This window comes from Gallus gallus, chromosome 1, assembly GCF_016699485.2.
Source record: "Gallus gallus isolate bGalGal1 chromosome 1, bGalGal1.mat.broiler.GRCg7b, whole genome shotgun sequence".
NCBI lineage: Eukaryota > Metazoa > Chordata > Aves > Galliformes > Phasianidae > Gallus > Gallus gallus.
The window spans coordinates 124,342,324-124,360,697 of NC_052532.1; the positions used below are offsets into that span (position 1 = coordinate 124,342,324).

Below are 18,374 nucleotides of genomic sequence, written 5' to 3' on the forward strand. Positions count from 1 at the left end.
CGCGAGGGCTTAGCGCCGTTGAGAAGCCGCTTCCTTTCTGCGAGCCTTATTAGGAGCATTTTCTCAGTTGCTCGGGCAGAAGAAAAAAAAAAAAAGAAAAAAAAGAAAAAAAAAAAAGCCACATAAAAACAACCGGCCGCGTCTTCTGCTGAACTCGTAAGAAAAGCGGCGGCACGAGCGAAGCGAGCGGGGTGCGATGCTGCCGTCGTCCGCGCTGATGCGCGCCGTGACGCGCGGCGCTTCGACGCCGTTTCTGGGGCCGCGTGGGAGCCGTAGGTCGGGGCCGGGCGACCCTCGGGTCCGCTCGCCCCGTGCTCGTCTGCGGCGCTCCCCCCTGGTTCGCGGCGGCGCCTTCGGTGTTGGCCGTGGAAGTCGGCTTCTCCTTGTACTTTCCTTAAGCCTGGTGCCGATAGAGTAGAAGGCGGCTCGGGGATTTCTGTTGTTATTTTTTGGTGGCGCGTTGCGTTTTGTGTACTGTCATACCCACTCGGCTGTCATGCAGGCATACAGAAAAAGGGAACTTTTGCGTCGTGTATGAGCAGCGACAGGGATTTCAATGGGATACTCGTTCTCCTGCTCCCGATGAATAGAATTATATCGTAGAATCATAGAATGGCCTGGGTTGATAAGACCACAGTGATCATGTAGTTTCAACCCCCCTGCTATGTGCAGGGTCGCCAACCACCAGACCAGGGTGCCCAGAGCCACATCCAGCCTGGCCTTGAATGCCTCCAGGGATGGGGCATCCACAACCTCCGTGGACAACCTATTCCAGTGTGTCACCACCCTCTGTATGAAAAACTTCCACATAGGAACCTGTTCTTTTAGTACACAGATGGCCCCATACTTATTTAAGCACATAGAAGATCTGAAAGAGCCATGGCGCTTGCCAGCTCCGTGGAGCTTCAGACGTGGTGCTTCTCATGGCTGCAGTTGGCTCTCTCACCATCACCTGCTGTAGATACATGGTTGGCTGTCAGTGCCTACAGCCAGCAGCATTCGGTGCAGGATGGCAGAGCAAGAAGTGGGATTGCCAGCCAGCGAGCGGGTGACCATTACCAACCACCACGCTATATGCTGCAGCCAAGGGGAAATTTTACACCTAAGAATGCTTCTAATATTTTGAAATGCTGCTCTTTTGGATTAAAATAATTTTACTTAAAATACATACATTCTGATAATGGAGTAATAAGTAGCATTTACTTGTACATGTAGGGGATAAGTGAATTTTGCAAGTGATGTTACCGATCAGTTTAGAGAATTGTGGTTCTAGATCTTAGAATCACGGAATGGCTTGGGTTGAAAAGGACCTCAACAATCATCTAGTTCCAACCTCCCTGCTATGTGCAGGGTCTCCAGACACCAGACCAGGCTGCCCAGAGCCACATCCAGCCTGGTGGGATGATGTAGATAGATCGATGCTCTGCATAGTCCATGCTTACACACATGCTGTCATGAGAAGCCCAACCAAAATCAAACGCTCGTTGACCTGAAGCGCTCAGTGCCATTCTTAGTGCTGTTCTTATTAACTCTGAATAATTATACGGTCCAAGTACAAATCACGTTCTTGGATTGTTTTGATTACTGTGAGATAAAAATTATACCGTGTTATAGTATTTAATAGCAGTTAATTTATCGGCAGAGCAAATTATAGTGATTTGCGTGGAGGGCTTTTCTTCTGCTGTTTAGGGCTGATAATTAAAGTCTCATGATTTCCATAAAAGTACGTAAGGAAGCATCTGCTTTGCGTGTTCAGAGTTCAGAGCGGCAGTGTGCTTTTGAGGCAGATCTCCCAGCTTTGTTCTGTGGTTCGTGTCTCGGGGCAGCCTGGGAGCATGGGAACTGGCGCCCATTCAGATGCCACTGGCCTCCTCAGGACCGAGCTAGAGGCAGCTTTAGGTGAACTTCTGAAGTTTGTTTGGTTTGAGGATGGAGTCCCCAGTACCACCTCTTCTGCTCCCTAATACCTGCTGCTGGATGGGGTGTAGCCTGAGTCAGCACAAAGGCCGCTGCGGCAACAAAATGTCACAGTGAGTTGGCAATTACAGTGCACGCAAATGAAGACTTTTAAGACTCTCGTACCTGCTGTGATGGTCGTGTGTTAACCGATGGCATGTTTGATCCAGCATATATTATGTGTGAGTGGGATGGCTGATAATTATGTCACAGTTACTTTGAATTGAGCACTGGGGTTGACTCATGGAAGAGCTCCCGTAGGTAAAGAGTTTGTACAACCAACTGGAAGGTTTTTGTTGGTGAAAAGTAAGGTAAAATAAATGTTAGCTGAACAAGTATAAAGGTGTATTACTAAAGGTGAGTACAAGAAAAATGTTATACCTGCATCGAGTCACACAACAAAAGCTCTTTTTCCTTTCTGATGCTCGTATCTACGTAATGATTTCATGAACACTCAGAGAGTTAAATAATATCTCACCCTCACTGTATGTTGCCTGACCAAGCAGTACCCTTTAATTTCTAGGTCTAGGTGAGCTGATTAATCATCTGCTATTCTCCGCTGAATTCACTCTGATTTATGAGCTATTTTTGAGATTGTGATGTCTGTAACTGATACGAAGATCTTCAGAGGGTCTGGGAACATTTTTCGAATGATGTGATGAAGTGAAGAGGGACGGTCACCTTCCTTACATGAGATTTCTTCTTGAGTTTTTCTATCTTAGCAGCATGTAAAGGGAGCATAAAAAACTGCCATGGATTTTGGCTCAAACATCAGAAAGCTGTATTATACTTTTTTCAAGAGATCCATTGGTAATTTGGAATGCAGTTTTCTACACAAGTGACTAAAAATAGCCTTGGGATTGCACAACAAACCTCTCAGTGGGGCAAAATGGGAAACTTGAAGCATGGTCTGGTTTGTATATAGCCACATGAATCTCAATATAGCATCTTTAATCTTGGTTTCTCTTCCAGCATTTACCAGGAGGGTTTCCCTCAAGGGAGAGGGTGCTTGCCCTGGAAGGGAAACCCTGCATGTCTTTCACTGGGGAACTGGAGAGCATGAGCGGGAGTAGGGCTTTGGAAGAGACTTCTTCATCTGGAGCCAAACAGCAAGGCTCTTCGTCGGGGCAGGAAACCAGGCCTTCTGCCAGGCTGAGCTACGACTAGAAAGAGGGGACAGCCAGATGCTTGAAGAACACAAATATCAGTCGGCTTAAGGTCACCTCCAATTTGGATGTTAGTGTTTTGGGGAGAGAGATCCTTCCCCACCTCCACTAGTATTATGGGCATGGTCTTGTTGTATTCACCCTTTGCTGGTAAGGCGGGCAGACTTTCTGTTTATTTTTACCATCTGAAATACGTCCATCCAAGTGGAAGGATGCGGAAAGCAAAAGAAACAGTCGTAGTTTCCCTCACAAATTTGGTGAACCACAGAATGCTTTCTGGGGCATAGAAGGAATTAGAAAGAAGATAATAGACATTTCCTAGCCTTGTTGTAGTAATGTTAATTGTTATTTGTTAAAAGAATTAGTTTACAGACTAGTTCAGAGTGCAGTAGTGAGATTGGTGGTGACACTTTAAAACTGGAAGCTAGAGCTGTAAAATGCTTTGTGAGGAAGACCCAAGTACTGACATGCTCCTGTGGATTTGATTGCCTTTTGCAAGAATCTGCTTTCAGAGCTTCTCGCCCTTCTGCCTTCAAGACATTTTGCTTGATGACTTGAGCCTTCAACCCCTCGTAGACTTTAACAAAGTCTCTTAGATACCACAAGCAGACCACATTTATTACAGTGATGATAATAAATCCTGCAAGCGATTTATTTTGCGGGTCTAATACCATCAACTTCTTTCTTTGCTCTAAAGCAACTCACTCAGCTGCCCCAGGGCCGAATGAAACTTGCCAGGATTCCTTGTCTGGCCTGATCCCGTCCTGTCCTTTCAACAGGGCCCTTTGGGAATGGACTTCAGACTGCACAAGTTGTCCTTGCAGTTGCAGGCTGTCCCCAGCTGTTCTTTTCTTGGAGCATCCCAGACTCTTTCCCCACCATTCTTGCTCTGGGAAAATACTGGGTGGCCCTTCAGGGAAAGGGCTGCTGCAAGTGGGCTGCTGTCCCTGGGACCATTTGTCTGGTTGCTTCACATTCCAAACAGGCTCTCCAGAAGGGAGCAGAGCAGGAGTGGAGCACAGCAGGAGACCGGTGGCATCTGTGCAGACCACCTGCAGTGTGCTTTTGCAGTCAGTCTCGGTGTTGTGGGATTCAGGCATGAGAATAGGTTCTTGTCCGCTGGGCTCTAAAAGTGAAACATCTCTGCTCCCTGGGAGACAGCTGCATATTTTCTAATGTCCTGAGTATTCAAAGGCAGAGTTAAGTAGTTCTAAAAGATTAATTCACTCTGTAGTTGTTTTTCTAAGAAGAAACTGTGAAGAACACTTCCAGCTTCATCAGATAAGTGAGTTACAGAAGAGATGGTTAGCAGGAGAGCAATGGTTGCATGTTAACCTTCTGGCATCCTGCTCTCAGCCTCTCACTGACTGCATGCACGTGGCACTGTTTGCTGAAGGAATACAGCTTGGGTTCGCTGTTGAGTCCAATCCTTCCTTCTTCATTTTGGATGAAATTCCAATTGACAGTGATGATTCATGTTGCAAACACGCGATCATTTGAAAGTGCTTTTATTGCTAATCCCTTAAAAACGTATATAAACATAGGAAGCGAGCACTATTTGTCACTCTGTCGTGAGCACCAAGGCCAAGCTTTGATTGGGATTGATGGGCTCTGAAGTGTGTCCAGCCAACTTTTATCATCTGTGCAAAGCAGCGGGGAGTTAACAGCGAGGAGTCAGGAGGAGGGGATGCAATGGGTTCTTGCGTGTGCCATAGGCTTTTGGAATGCTGCACAAAGCAGATTTCAATTCAGATTTGGTCATATTTTTACAGCGCTTTAACTCTTAATGTATTCCCAGGGCTCTCCACGCATACTTGTGTATGAACTGCCCTTCTCTCGTGTGTGGGGAAGAAGATGAGTGTTGTCGTAGGCGCCATTTTGCTACATCCCCATACTGGTGTCTGTGTTGCTATGGTCCTAGCGAGCTCTGATCACTAGCCCATGATGGTGTGGCTTGGGATCATGGTGGTTGCTGGTGGTAACAGATGGGGAGCGATGCAGGTTGCGTTTGGCAAGGCTTCTCAGGTCTGATGCAGAGCTGCACTGAGGTAGGCCCTGTTAGGTCTGTCCTCATTGGCTGGAAAGAGAGGTTCCTTAAGTGCAGTAGTGGTGGCCTTCAGGTAAAGCTGCCCTTTCGTTACATTTCCTCTGCCTGTCCTTATCTAGTAGCATCCATTACTGTAGAATTGCTACAGTTCTTGTATTAGTACTTATAGAGGTGCTGATTAATAAAATGGTGTGTCTTGAGCTTCAGGACTTTTATTCAGAGAGGTGCAGAGTCCTTTGGCATGGGTAAAGCTGTATACTCACCTGGCACCATTTCCACTGCTTTCACATCTGTCAAGGGGATTTAACCAACCAGCAACAGTCCCTTGGAAAGCTGCTACATGAAGGAGACTTCTTCATCCCTACGAAACTGACGAGGTCCACGGGAGCAGCAAGGTCACCCTTGGCCAAAATCATCATCCTGCACCGTGCTGGAAGGAGGGACAGCCGGGCAGATGAGTCTTTTGAACTGCTGTCCCTTACGTGCCATATACCCTTGTCGTTTGCTGAGCAGTATGGCTGGGAGGCTGCTGGCCTCCGCTCTCCTTCCAATGGCATGTCTGCTCCTGCAGCAGCAGCGTGGCTGAGCTCTCAGTGGCGTGGAAAAGATATACCCCAATTTTGAATTTCATTCTATTCCTGCCTGGCTGCGATACTTGAGAATACAGAAAGCCACTGCACACCGTGAAGTGAAATGGCTTTTTCTTGTCTAGGGAATAAAGGAGGTGTGCATGCATTGTATTACTCACAAAAAGAACTTGAACACCTTTCTGCAGCAAGCCCTGGCTGATGAGACCACGTGGTTCACATTTACTTTTTCTTATGGGGGTGTCAAATCTGAATGCTCCTGTGGGAGGTGCCTGGGTCTTATCTGGACTGACTGGCTCAAGAAGAAAACTAAGTTATGTTTTTCTTTCTAATGATTGCTATCCGAGACGTTATCGACAGTGCACAGTTGAAAGGATTTCCTGAATATATCCTCTACTAAGTCAAAAGGCATTAGGAGCTGCTAACGGGAAACTGAATATTATAGCAATGGCTGAATAGACTGCAGGGTAGCTTTCACTTTTTAAAGGCAACACGAGTAGAGTTTGGGTCTGTCCAGGCAGCAGTGCCCTCGGGTAGAGAGGAAGAGCAAGTCCTAATTATAGCTACCTGTGCCACGGTCTGCTGTTATTTCATAGGGCGATGCTTTACATTCTGGGGAATATATGAGTCTTTGGAAGTGATATTGAAATCTGCTTGGTGTTTCACCATACAGCTGAGCTGATCATTTTTAAAATAGCATTTCATCCATGTGTTTTTTGTACACTAGTTTATCTGCACCTGATTATCAATCTGCAGTGGCTACGCTGCCTAGATACGCCTGTGATTTTATGACAGTATTATACTGTGTATTTCACCTGGCTTACGGTCAGTCTTCAGCCTCTTTGTTTACTGTAGATGAACACATAGGTATATATTTTGTTTACTTGTTATTTACATCACTGGGCATGTCTATGGACACCTGATCTATAGCACCCAGACTTCAGCTTGAGTGTCTGTATCTCCTGAAATTTGCAGTTACTTTTTCTTGCCCTTGATAAGAGTATGACTTCTGCAAGTGTTTATGGATTTGGAAAGCTTATTGTGTTGTCTAGGCTGTCAGATTTGATTTAGAGACATAAATTAGGTGGTGTTTAATATTGATTGCATTCTGCCTTAACCCAGTGGTCTGTAAGAGCTCCTGTTAATGTTCATCTCTACACGACTTGACATATGGATGCAGTATCATTGCAGGCTAAAATTCTTCTCATTTTGAATAGATTACTCTATCTTTTCCAGTCTGATCCTTTCAGTACGTACTCTGAGTCTTGCAAAGCACTTTGTTGTTTAAATACAAGCTGTGGAAAAGAATCTGAAGGTGGTTTTTTTGTTTGTTTGTTTGTTTTTGTTTTTTTTTTCCCTGAAATACAGATATTAAGCTTGCTTAAAACATAGGAAAATACATTTAAGTGCTGTGGGAGGGAGAGGGTCCTGAGTGCCTGTGGTACGTAGCGCTGTCTGTAAGAGAAAAAGAGACAAAGCAAACTTCAGCTGGCGTAGGAGGAAAGCCATAGGTGCTTGCAGCCCAGTTCTTCCCTTGCTGAAGTTTGTCGTGGGTCTTGAAACAGATGTTGGGTCCCTCATTGTGCAGAAGCCACACCCGCTGCTTCCCTTGGCAAGTTGTCTCACTTTCCAGTGACCTCTGGGTAAAACATCCCTTTATTGGTGCTCTGCCCTTAAATGTTTCCTTTTTTCCTCTTGGTAAACTGTTCGTGCCCTGTATCATTTCAGGCTGTCGTTGGTATTTGCATGCCATGATGATGTACCCCTTCAACATCAGTGTTTGTAGCTGTGCATACTGCATGTTCGAAACGTTCCCCATGCCCAGGACAATTACATTTTTTTTTTAATTAAAACAAGTTGAATGACTTGTTTTAGTGCAGGGCATGGTACTGAGGAACTTGTGGCAGAATGCAGGAGATGATGTTGAACTAGCTGCAAGCAGAGATATGAGTAATGGGGAACCCCGGTAAGCTGGCTGCTTCCTCTCCCAGATGCTTGTTTCTGTGGTCTTGCCTCATGGGTGCTTTTGTAGTCAGGTGCATGGCCTGTTTCAGCTTCTAAGCACATCTGGACAAATGGGTGCAAACAGGCTGTGTGTGATTTCAGAGGATGAGAGGGAATGGCCTCGAGTTGCACTAGGAGAGGTTCAGGTTGGGTATTAGGAAACATTTCTTCTGAGACAGTGGTCAGACATTGAAACAGGGAGGTGGTGGAGACACCGTCCGTGGAGGTGTTGAGGAAACATGTAGATGTGGCACTGAGGGACATGGTCAGTGGGCATGGTGTGATGGGATGACAGTTGGAGTAGGTGATCTTAGAGTCTTTTCCAACCTTAATCGTTCTGTGATTCCAGCCATAATGATTCTGTGAAGCCTATGTCATCCAGGAACAAACAGCAGCAGATCTCACCTGCTCCCACATATGTGCCACTGTAGGTCAATACTAATATATATGTAATTTTCCTGCGTGAACTTGTCCCAAAATGTATTTAAGAAATCTGTTCTTAATCAGACATAAATGTGAAATTCGGCACGGAGAACAGATGGATGGTATGTGAAGGTGAGAACGTGATTTTTACCTACCTTCTCACAGAATGCATCTGCATTTTAGTCAGGATTTTCCACACATGACCACACACACAGGTTGTGTGAAGCAGTATCAAATCGTGTGTTTATGGGAATTTAAGATAAAAATGTTGCAACAAGAGGTGTTAATCTCCACTGGAATCACAGAGAATAAGGGTAAAGAAAAGCAAACTCTGCAATTTGTCCAATGCTTTTGTTACTGAATTTCCTAAGAGAGTCTGTGTTGTTACATTTACAGAAAAGATGGCCTTGTCTTTTCTGATTGCTTATCAGATGGCCATTACTTTCTGGCTCATTATTTTTTTCTGAGGGAAATTCTGTCTGTGGTGAGCTTACTAATGGAGACTAATCATCCAAGTAAAGGTAGTTCATGGCATGGGAAGTGATCCTTTCAATTACTTAATTATCTGCTGACTCTGCAGTGTTTGAAAGCCTTCCTTCATATGCGAAATTTAGGGACTCCATTTATTGATTCTTTATGAATCTAGAGATTTGTTGCTAGTGGTGCTTGTGATGAGCAGAACTCTATTCCTTACTTCTTGAGAGGACTGTGTATTAGCTGGAGAGAATTTAAATTCTTCAGTGCTGGAACAGTATTTCTGCCATAAGATCAAGATGTCAGTGGGTCTTCTAGGCCATCACTGAGACCGAGCTGGAGTCAAGTTGGTGGCCCTTCCTGTCATGGGGTGAATTTAGGCTTTTCCCATGCTGTGCCACACCAATTCGTATCGCTTTTCATTTATGCTTTGCCATTAGGCATTGAAGGTCATCTAATTCTGTGTTTGCATTAGTGCAGGCTGTCTAAAATCCAGGTGAGCAAGACCTATGTTAGCTATTTTAAATGTGTCATAGTGGCATTCAGACACGTTCTGTAAAGTGCAGGGATGAAATGACACTTTGGATTCTCAAATTTATTGTCTTTCAGTGACTCTCAGGTCAGCACAGCTGAATTTGGAAAGATACCTTTTCTATTAGCTGGCCCTGCAAATTGAGCCAACTGGAGCCTAAGGCTGTGTTCTTCTTCATGCACTGATGCCAATAGAAAATATACTGTTGCAGCTCTTTTTTTTTTCTTTTTCTTTTTTTTTTTCTCACTGGAGGGCTGAAAATGGTACAGGGCAGTATTTATCTTCATACAGTAAATAGAGAGTAATTGAAATAAACACAGAGAGCATTTCTGTTCAGTAGCAAGCTGGCTTTTTTTCTGTCCCTAAGCATAACTCCCGAGTGCTTGTCTAGAAATAATACTGCCAGGAAGCCCTTACAGTTTCTGCCTATGACTATAAATGTGGTACATTATACCTTAACTTGTGTGTAACGTTAAGCAGAGTTTACATATATCTTTCTTCTGGCTTATTTTGTACCAGTTGTTTAAATCATTTGCCCTTTGCTTAGAATTCATGCCTGAAAAAGGAATTCCATCTGCAGAAACATCGTTGAATTCCTTTCCTTTAGTAACACGTTCCTGAGGATGGCTTTTTAAGCTCTCTTAAATGATCTCTTACATGTTTTAATCAGTTTCCTTGTCTGCACTATGTCTTCGGTGTTAAAATAAATAGAATGCAACTGGCTACAAATAATTATTTACTTCGTGTTATGTTTTACAGTTTAGGGCATTCCTTCCACTAAAAGTAACAGGAAAGAGCAGGGTTTTCTACTTCTCTCCACATTTAATTTGCTAATGCACATTCTCCAGTATAGGCTTAATAGAATTCTCCTCAGGTCTTCATGTGGTTCTCTCTTAATCATTTAATTTTGCTGAGTCTCTGTTTTGAACCCTTCGACTTCACTTGTGATGGAGGGCTTCAGTTGATGGAGGGCTTCAGTTGCATAGATGTAGAAGACTGAAGTAAAAGGATTCCCTCTTTCTCTCTCTTGCTTTTTTCTTTTTTCGCTTGGTTTATATGGATTGTCACTGCATGATGTTGATTATTCTTGTTCGTGAGAGACATTTGATGTGGCGTTTGACCCTCTATCTTGCCGCTGTTCTTCTTTTCAGGGTGCTATTTTGGCCCACGTCAAATTTGCCTGTCTGAAATGTTCTGCAGTGCTGCAACTTTTCTCATGCTATGGGAGTGGATTTAAATGATTACATCTGACGATGCCGGTATTCACATGGCTGCTTACCAGGGGTGAAAACAGTTTCAGCATTCTTAGGCTTGCACATGTGGTCTTTGTTTAAAGAAGGTTTTCATACATTTCCTCTTTCCGTTTCCATTTATATGCCATCTCCACTGTTGCATCATTCATTCTCTCCTGTGTGCTCCATGTGCCTCTCTCCGAGCTCCAATACAGAAGTAGAGAAGTGGAGATGAACATTTCAGAGCGAACTGTCTATCTGAAACATATATTGTCATTTTAGAGTGATCTTGGCTGACTAAAAGTCAGAAACAGAGCATCTCCCTGCTTAAGCAAGCAGACAGGTTCCTAGAGTTGAACATTTATGCAGCCTTTTCTCTTTTCTGAGCTTACAATTTCCATAGTTTTTACTGAAATCAAACATATGAACTACTAGGAGCAGATCTTGTACTTAGCTTGCTTGGTAGTGTTTAATGCGTTTTTGGTATAGTCAGAGGTAACAGAGTTAGAAGTGTGTTTGTCCTTGGTTTTAGCAAATAACTGTCTTGTTTTCACGGTGACTCATCTTGCTGTTTTCTGGCATGAAAATTTCTTTTTCAGCTATTGGTAATACTATTTGTATTTCTGCCAAATGAGTAGAGTTGTTATCTATTAAGCGTGCAAAAGCAAGGGGAGATTAGCAGGTCACATTTATTCTCAGGTAAGTACCTGCAGTTAATGGAGTTATCATGAGGATTTAATTTGTCTTACTATTCATGTTAGCTCTGTTGTCTGAGCTCCTCTTATTTCTGTGGCTCCATTTTAAAGCAAGCATGAATGTAACTGAAATAAGATGAGCAGAGCAAGGTAAGAACAGATGCTCTCACTTGTTATGGTACATGTTTAGGTACTTAGACAAATCTATAACTGCAGTCAGGTTCCAAACAAGCAGATAAGGAACAGGCATTTTTTATTGAGTTGATGAAAGTAGGTTCATTTTGTAAGCTTTCTTTTCATCTCCTGTATGGGAACTGTTGAATCACAGCCTGAATCTCTGATTGACCACCTGAGGCAAGCACTGAGTCAGCCGCAGGAGCACAGGTGAAGACAATTCACCTGTGTGATTGGAAGGGGTGGAGCCTGGCTGCACCTCTCCTAAACCCCCATTTAAGGGCTGACTGCCCCTGGGAAAGGATTTCTTTTGGGAGGTTGTTCCTCTGGGAGTTTTACAATACTGGTGAGTATCTTTTGTTTATGTCTAATTATCTTTTCCGATGCAGTAATCTTACCAGCCTAATTTCTTTGTATAGCATCTGTATACTTATTTACTGTACAATCTCCTCAGACTTTCTGTGCTTGAAGTAGGAAACAAATGTCTGCTGATTGCTTGTTACCTCATTATGGTTATGTTTTATGATTAAGCTTCTTTGCATTCAGGATTGTGTTTTTTGTCTGTGCTATGCCACGCGTGGGTTGGATGGTGCCAGCCCTGTGAGTGGTGCTTTCGGGCTCCATGACATCATATGTAAGCATATCTCTTGAATTTTGAAGGTTAGGACCATTGCTGCCTCTGAGGAGATGCAAGCTATAGCTGTGTTCTCATTTGTTTCAAGTGGAGTGCAGTGAGGACATCATATTCCAGTGAGGATTCAGATACAGCTCTGCAGGTTATTCTGCTGGTGTCCTTCTCCATGCCCAGTGCGTGCAGAGCAGTCAGTCATCTCAGGGGCACTGGCTTTTCTGTGGGTCCGTGCCCCTGTTTGAGGCCTACTCCAGGCACATGTAACCACAGAAAGGCTTAGTTAAGAAGAAACCTCAAATCCCATCCAACCCCTGCTGTGGGCAGGACTGCCCCTCCCCCAGCTCAGGATGCCCAGGGTCCCATCCAACCTGACCTTGAGCCCCTCCAGGGATGGGGCACTACAGCTTCTCTGGGCAGCTGTGCCAGCACCTCACTGTCCTCTGAGTGAAAGATTTCCTCCTAACATCTAACCTACATCTCCCCACTTAGTTTAAAGCCATTCCTCCTTGTCCTATCGCTATCTGCCCATGTAAAACATTAGTTTCCCTCCTTGTAAGCTCCCTTCAAGTATTGGAAGGATGCTTTAGAACTCCTTGTAGAGAAATAGAGTTAAGACTCAAAAAAGAGGTGAAGGAAACTCTGTCTGCTTGTGAGTAGTTACTGAATACAGAGTGACTCTATAGATAGTGACCAGTGGCTTGGTTTTCATTAGTCCTGGTGGTTGCTGGCTCCTGGTGACTTCAGCTGCAACTTTGCTTGCTTAACATCGCTGAAGAGCAGTGCTCAGATATTGAGCTATAAATTCATCTAAATCTTACTGGCCTGTAAGCAAGCCTGCTGACACAGCCATGAGAGCAAACACTGAGCCAGAAGGCAGGCCTGCTTTCCCATTGCCTTACTGAGAAGCCATGCTCAAAATGAGGAATTTCTTTTAGAAAAGAGAACTGTATGATCACAAATGTGTCTGTCTTAGGTCGTGTGTGTGTGTTAGAATGTATTGGTTGCATATCTGTGTGCATTTTAGTGCTGTATTTGCATAACCTGTTTGGTTTGTGGGTTTTTTCTGTTCCTCTGCTGGTAGTGTTTCACATGAGGTTGTTATTAGTTTTTAGTGTCACCAGCTTAGCCACCAAATGGGACAGAGAGGGGGAGCCATGCGTTTGTCTCCAGGGTACAACAGAAAAGCTGTTCTCTTTTGCATGAATACACTTAACTAGTTGAGACCACCTGTAGTTATTCATTTGGAAATGTTTTCTTTGAGCGTGGGGATTTCTTGTGCTTTGTAAACAGGAGAGCTTCTTGCCGCTTTCTAACACGAGGTTGCCTTCCTTGACGTAATGCTTTATGGTGACTTCTGGTTGCAGTGTTTTCAGTGTTTTTTGTTTTTTTCTTTTACTGAGAGCTCTCATATGAGTTTTGGATAATTATTCCTCTAAAATACTGTTCTTTAAAAATGTTTTCTCAATGGCTACTTGTGTCTTTTAGCAAAAATGATGAGGAAGTTGCAGTTCTGACAATGGCAGAAGTAATTGCAGAAGTTCCAGGAATGAAGCTGTAGTGGAGAAAAAATTAAGGACTAAGATATAAGTGTAATTAAAGCAAATAACGTGAAGTAATAACAGTGGTGCAGTTTTGCTCGCAGCTGTGCTTGCAAAAGGCTGCCCTTTTTGCAGCATTTAGACTGAATCTGATGCACAAAAATGATTTATCCAGAAGGTTTCAGGTTCTTAATTGCTTTCACAGCCTGTTTTCTGGTGCCATCTTTTAATGCCTGTGTACCTCTTCCTTACTGCAAGATCAAAACTGTGTCTGCCATTTGACATTGTGAGGAGAGTCACCCATGATCTTATGGGCCACTTCTTAGTCCCATGTTCTTAGACGTGTTAGGAATGTTTGGTAGTTTCCTGGCTCATGCACTTTTCCATAGGCTTGTACTCTCTTAAATGTATGTAAGTTAATTCTTAAATGCTGAAACATGTACTTCCACTCTTAGTAAGTCTGCATGGATCTAACTTGAGCACCAAAGAAAATTGTATGGGGTGGAAGAGTAGCTTTTTCTAGAGTTTCTTTAAACACCTGCCTGTCACCTGTTGCTTCAGTGCACATCTCCCTCCTGTTTGCAGCAGACATGGATTCTTTTTAGCACTCACACTATATTCTATTTCCTGGAGGCTTAGGCTGTTTAGCACTGCAGAGGGACCAGAGGAAGTAATCTCTCGACTGAGTCTACTAATTATTGTTCTCCTGAGAATCTGGTTTGTCCTCAAAAAGGATGGCAATAGCAAACAGTAAAAGTGCTCTGGAAACGAATGCAGTTATTACTTTTTTGGCAAATTTGGGTTCTGACCCCTTTCCCAAAGGTTTTGAGGAAGGCTTGTTCTGTTTTGATGTCTTTATATAAAGAACATCAGTCTTTGAGGCTAGAATTCCTCATACTTCCGTGAAGCTTGGAAGTGATTTATTTGAAAGGAAAATACTTGGAAAGTTGAACAAAATTCCATTTGACCAGTATCTAGGAATGTAAGACGGGTATTCCTGGGCCATGTATTCCTGCCCCTTTCTGTTGCAAGGAGCAGTGCATAATCCTTTATGTAAACACAAAGCAGTGAGCTCTGTCTCAGAAGCAGCTTTTCTTCAATTTACTCCTTCTGTCAGAGGGCCCTTCCAGAATGCATTGACTGATAGACATTTTTCTATCAGACTGAATTTGTTCTTGGGGCAGTGTGATCTTTTAGCTTAAACTGCGCTTTTGCTGCCCTGATATTGATCCAAGTTTTTCTCTCTCATTTTGTTTTGGCTGAAGAAGTGAAGCTCGCCCTTTGCTGTGATGGACATCTTTACTGTGTGCTTCTGCAGTTGAGGGAATATCCACAGTCCTGCTCCTTCCCCAGCCCTAGCTTTAAATGGAGCCTGAGCCCATCAGCTCACTTCAACACTGCAGCATTCTCCATAGAGATGAACACCGCCATTTGCAGCCTTTCCAACTCATGGGTTGTTTGGTTTTTTGTATTTCCCATATTTTAAATAGATGCCCTCATCAGCCTTCTTCTGCAGTTCCTCTGAAGAAGCATCACCTAAGAGAATGATCTGCTGCCTCCCCAGGCAGAGGAGATGAAACTAAAAATAATGCAAACTATGGTCCTCTTCCTCTCCTTAATTCATGCACTCTATTGGCACTGTTCTTTCTGTTTTGCCAAACTTGATGAGAGAGGCAAATGCTATGTAAGGAAAATCTGTTGCGAGCATTATCCATTCAAATTGTCATTATTGCTCTCTTACATGTCTACAATTAAGACTTGAAGTCATTATCTGTTTGCTGTGTTGTGGACCTGGTGCTGTGTGCTCTCACCAGGGATTTGTTGCATTTATAAATTGAATTCATATTTATAAAATGTTAAGGTTGGCATTGCATTAAGTTGGGTGCTTTCTTTCTTTCTTCCTTTCTTTTTGACATTTCATGAATCTGAATGGGGAAGAACATAAACAGATCTTTGTATGCCTCATTGTTCAAAGTGCAAGCATTCCAGCTCTATCCTAAACCGTTTTCCCCAGGGTTTTAAAGCTTTGGTGGTACCTAGCAAAATGTTCACAGGAAATGTATGCCAGTATGGTTTTAAGTATAGCATAAGGCATTTTGAAATAGTGACTCATGCAAAGTGTTAATAAATGTTAGCTGCTCTGAGATTGCTTAGGGCTGCCCTTGTTACACTGCAGAAGTGAGAGGTGCTTCCAAAATGCCAAGTCAATATTAAATCATCTGTGAACCTGTCCTTCCATATGTATCTGTCTAAAGTAGGTGAGAGTCTTCTGTTGGCTAATTATCTGATAATTTTTGACAAGGAGGTCCATAAACTTAAGAGGTTTTAAAAACAACTTTCTGAAGCTTCTGAAGTTCTCATTTTTTGTCACTAAGAACTCTAAAAATGATTCTGAATGAGTTTGTTAGGAGATGAACAGTTTTGTTCTGCTTCCCAACCTGTTCACAAGGTTCCCAAATAGTGCAGGAGTGGTGAGAAGTTTATCACAGTTTCTGAGGCCTGGAAGGCCTCTCCTGGTTGATGGCATGGGGGGCAAAGACCTGTGAACTCTTCCTGTGTTTTGTATTACTACTTCATGGCAGATTTAATTTTTAGGTAGTCCTGTGTGGGGTTGATAGACTTGATCCTTAGGGGTCCCTTCCAATTCAGAATCGCAGAATATCCTAAGATATCAGGTGCAGTGGGATGCTTTTAGTCCTTAACTAATACCAAGTTTAGATTTGGTCTAGCAGCTCTTATGTTGCCAAGGAAGAAAATACAACTGGGAGTTGTGTGTCTATGGGAAATTTTTGCTTCTTGGAGAAGATACTATTAATAATGACAGATATTTCTGTATGTAGTAGTCAGTGTATTTCTCTTCCTTGCAGTTCTTGAATGAGATCACTCTGTTTCAGGCTTAGTTTTTGTATGTGGGAATGGCCTTGTAGGAGAGCTGTCAGTGAAAACAGTCCCAGAACATATGCTCCTCATGTAATTTATCTCAAATAGGTAAGTGAACAAAATATAGTCAGAAATAATTAAATTAACTAAAAGAGATCAAGGAGTGAAACATGGATGAGACTTAAATTTTTTAAAATCTAAATCCCGAAACTTTCTGAAGTGTACTGAAAATACAGTAATATTGGGGATGTAAATGTAGGATTAAATGAGAGTGAAAGGTAATGCTGCAAAGCAAGCCCTTGCTGGGATATTAAAGGCTTCTGTGACAGCTGTCAAAGGTAAGGCTGATTCCTTTACAGAGGAAACTGATGCGAATAATGGGTTCATCATAAAACATAACTGCACGTGGTATTCTTGGATCCTGAAAACCATGATACCCATTCCTACATGACCATAAGAATACCATCAAAAGTCCTGTGTATGTTTTCTTTGTATTGATTGTTCCTGTCAGGTATTTCTCTCTGTGAGTCTTCTTTGATGGTGTCACTACACTTCGTCACAAATTACAGTAAGGGCCTGACACAAAACATCTACAATCTAAAAAATTCCCAGTTCTTTTTGGTGGATCAGTCCTTTCAGAGCTGCTCACACGAGTCAGGAATAACAGATAATTCTTACTGCTGAGAGGCGGCAAAAGTGTGACTCAGGCACCTGCAGATTATTCTGACATCAGTTGTTTGAAAGGCTTTGGGACAAGCGAAGTCTTAATTAAAGGCGAAAAATAACTAAGAACAGAAGAGGAGAGAGAACTGAAATACAGTTATACCACAGCTGAGTTGTGCCAGAGTAATCTGATGGTTGTCTTTGATGGTAGCTGTACTTCTGTGGAGCTCCTGTGTTTTGTTCTTTTCTCAGCATTGGCCTCTGCTGATGTATCGGGTGTCAGATTTTCATAGAGGAAGTGTTTGCACTGCTGCAGTTTCTCTGGGGACCTGAGTATGTTTCTAATGCTCCCGATTCAAGAGAGAAATTAATGTGTGGAAGGACTGTAAGAAAACATTCCAGGAAATAAAGGTACTGTGATCTTGAGGAATGGAGGAAAATAACTTTGCTTAGTCTAGCAAAAGGTAAGATGAGAAGACTGTGATTATTGTTAACGAATACATCAAGGGAATAAACAGGAATGAAAGAGAATTCTTTCAGTAAAAGCACAGCGATGGCATCTAACAAATCACAGGCTAGGCATAAATAAACCCAGATTAGAAGTTGGGAGGCTTCTGCTCTGGAAGCAGGGCAATCCTGGGCAACCTGTCTGCTAGATCATGTTACTCATCTTGTTCTGCATGATCCTTCTTGTGTTCTAGCACCACAAATGTTGCCTGGAATAAAAAATGGATGTTCTGGCCCAAACTGGTGGAGTTCCACAAAAAGCATTGGTTTTCAGTGAGCAATTTTAGATTTAAAAGATTTGTGTTGAGGAATTTTACTGTGGTTTCTATGCGTTAAGGACTGTCAGCATTGTGTCTATTTGTTCAAAGTCTCTCATTCTGCTCCAAGTTAGTGAAAAAGAGAGCTGTATGTATCCATGGAGACAAAACATGCTGGAGGACATAAAATCTGGGAAAAAAAAAAAGTTAGAAGGTATTTTCACCTCTTTTCTATTGAGTGGGCTGTATTTACCATGAGGGCAGATCACTTGGCGATGTCAAATCCTATGTAACAAGTGGCCTTCTGGGCCACTAATGTTAGGAGGGCAGGAAATGCAGAACTTATGCACTTGACTCCAAGCTTTGTTTGCTTTAGGTAAAATGATAACTGAGCTTTTAGTGTCACTGGGACAAAAAACAGTTTGTAGTTTTGGTGCAATGACTAATTGAATTCCATTTTCTTCCACTTTGTTTTTAATTATAGCTTTATATATGCATATACTGTACGTAAAGCACTTTTTCTTTAAGCTTCTGCAGCGGGTAAGAAATGTCTCCCAGCCATCCTTCCCCCCCCCCAGTGGAGAGGAATGAGGTGGGATTCTGTCTCC

General features: G+C 42.8%; 1 protein-coding gene across 3 annotated transcripts in view; it reads left to right on the forward strand.

The window, feature by feature from the left end:
- The window catches only part of ARHGAP6 (Rho GTPase activating protein 6), a 309,403-nt gene that overhangs the window by 155,189 nt on the left and 135,840 nt on the right, over positions 1 to 18,374 (forward strand). The gene's annotated exons all lie outside the window — the stretch shown is intronic.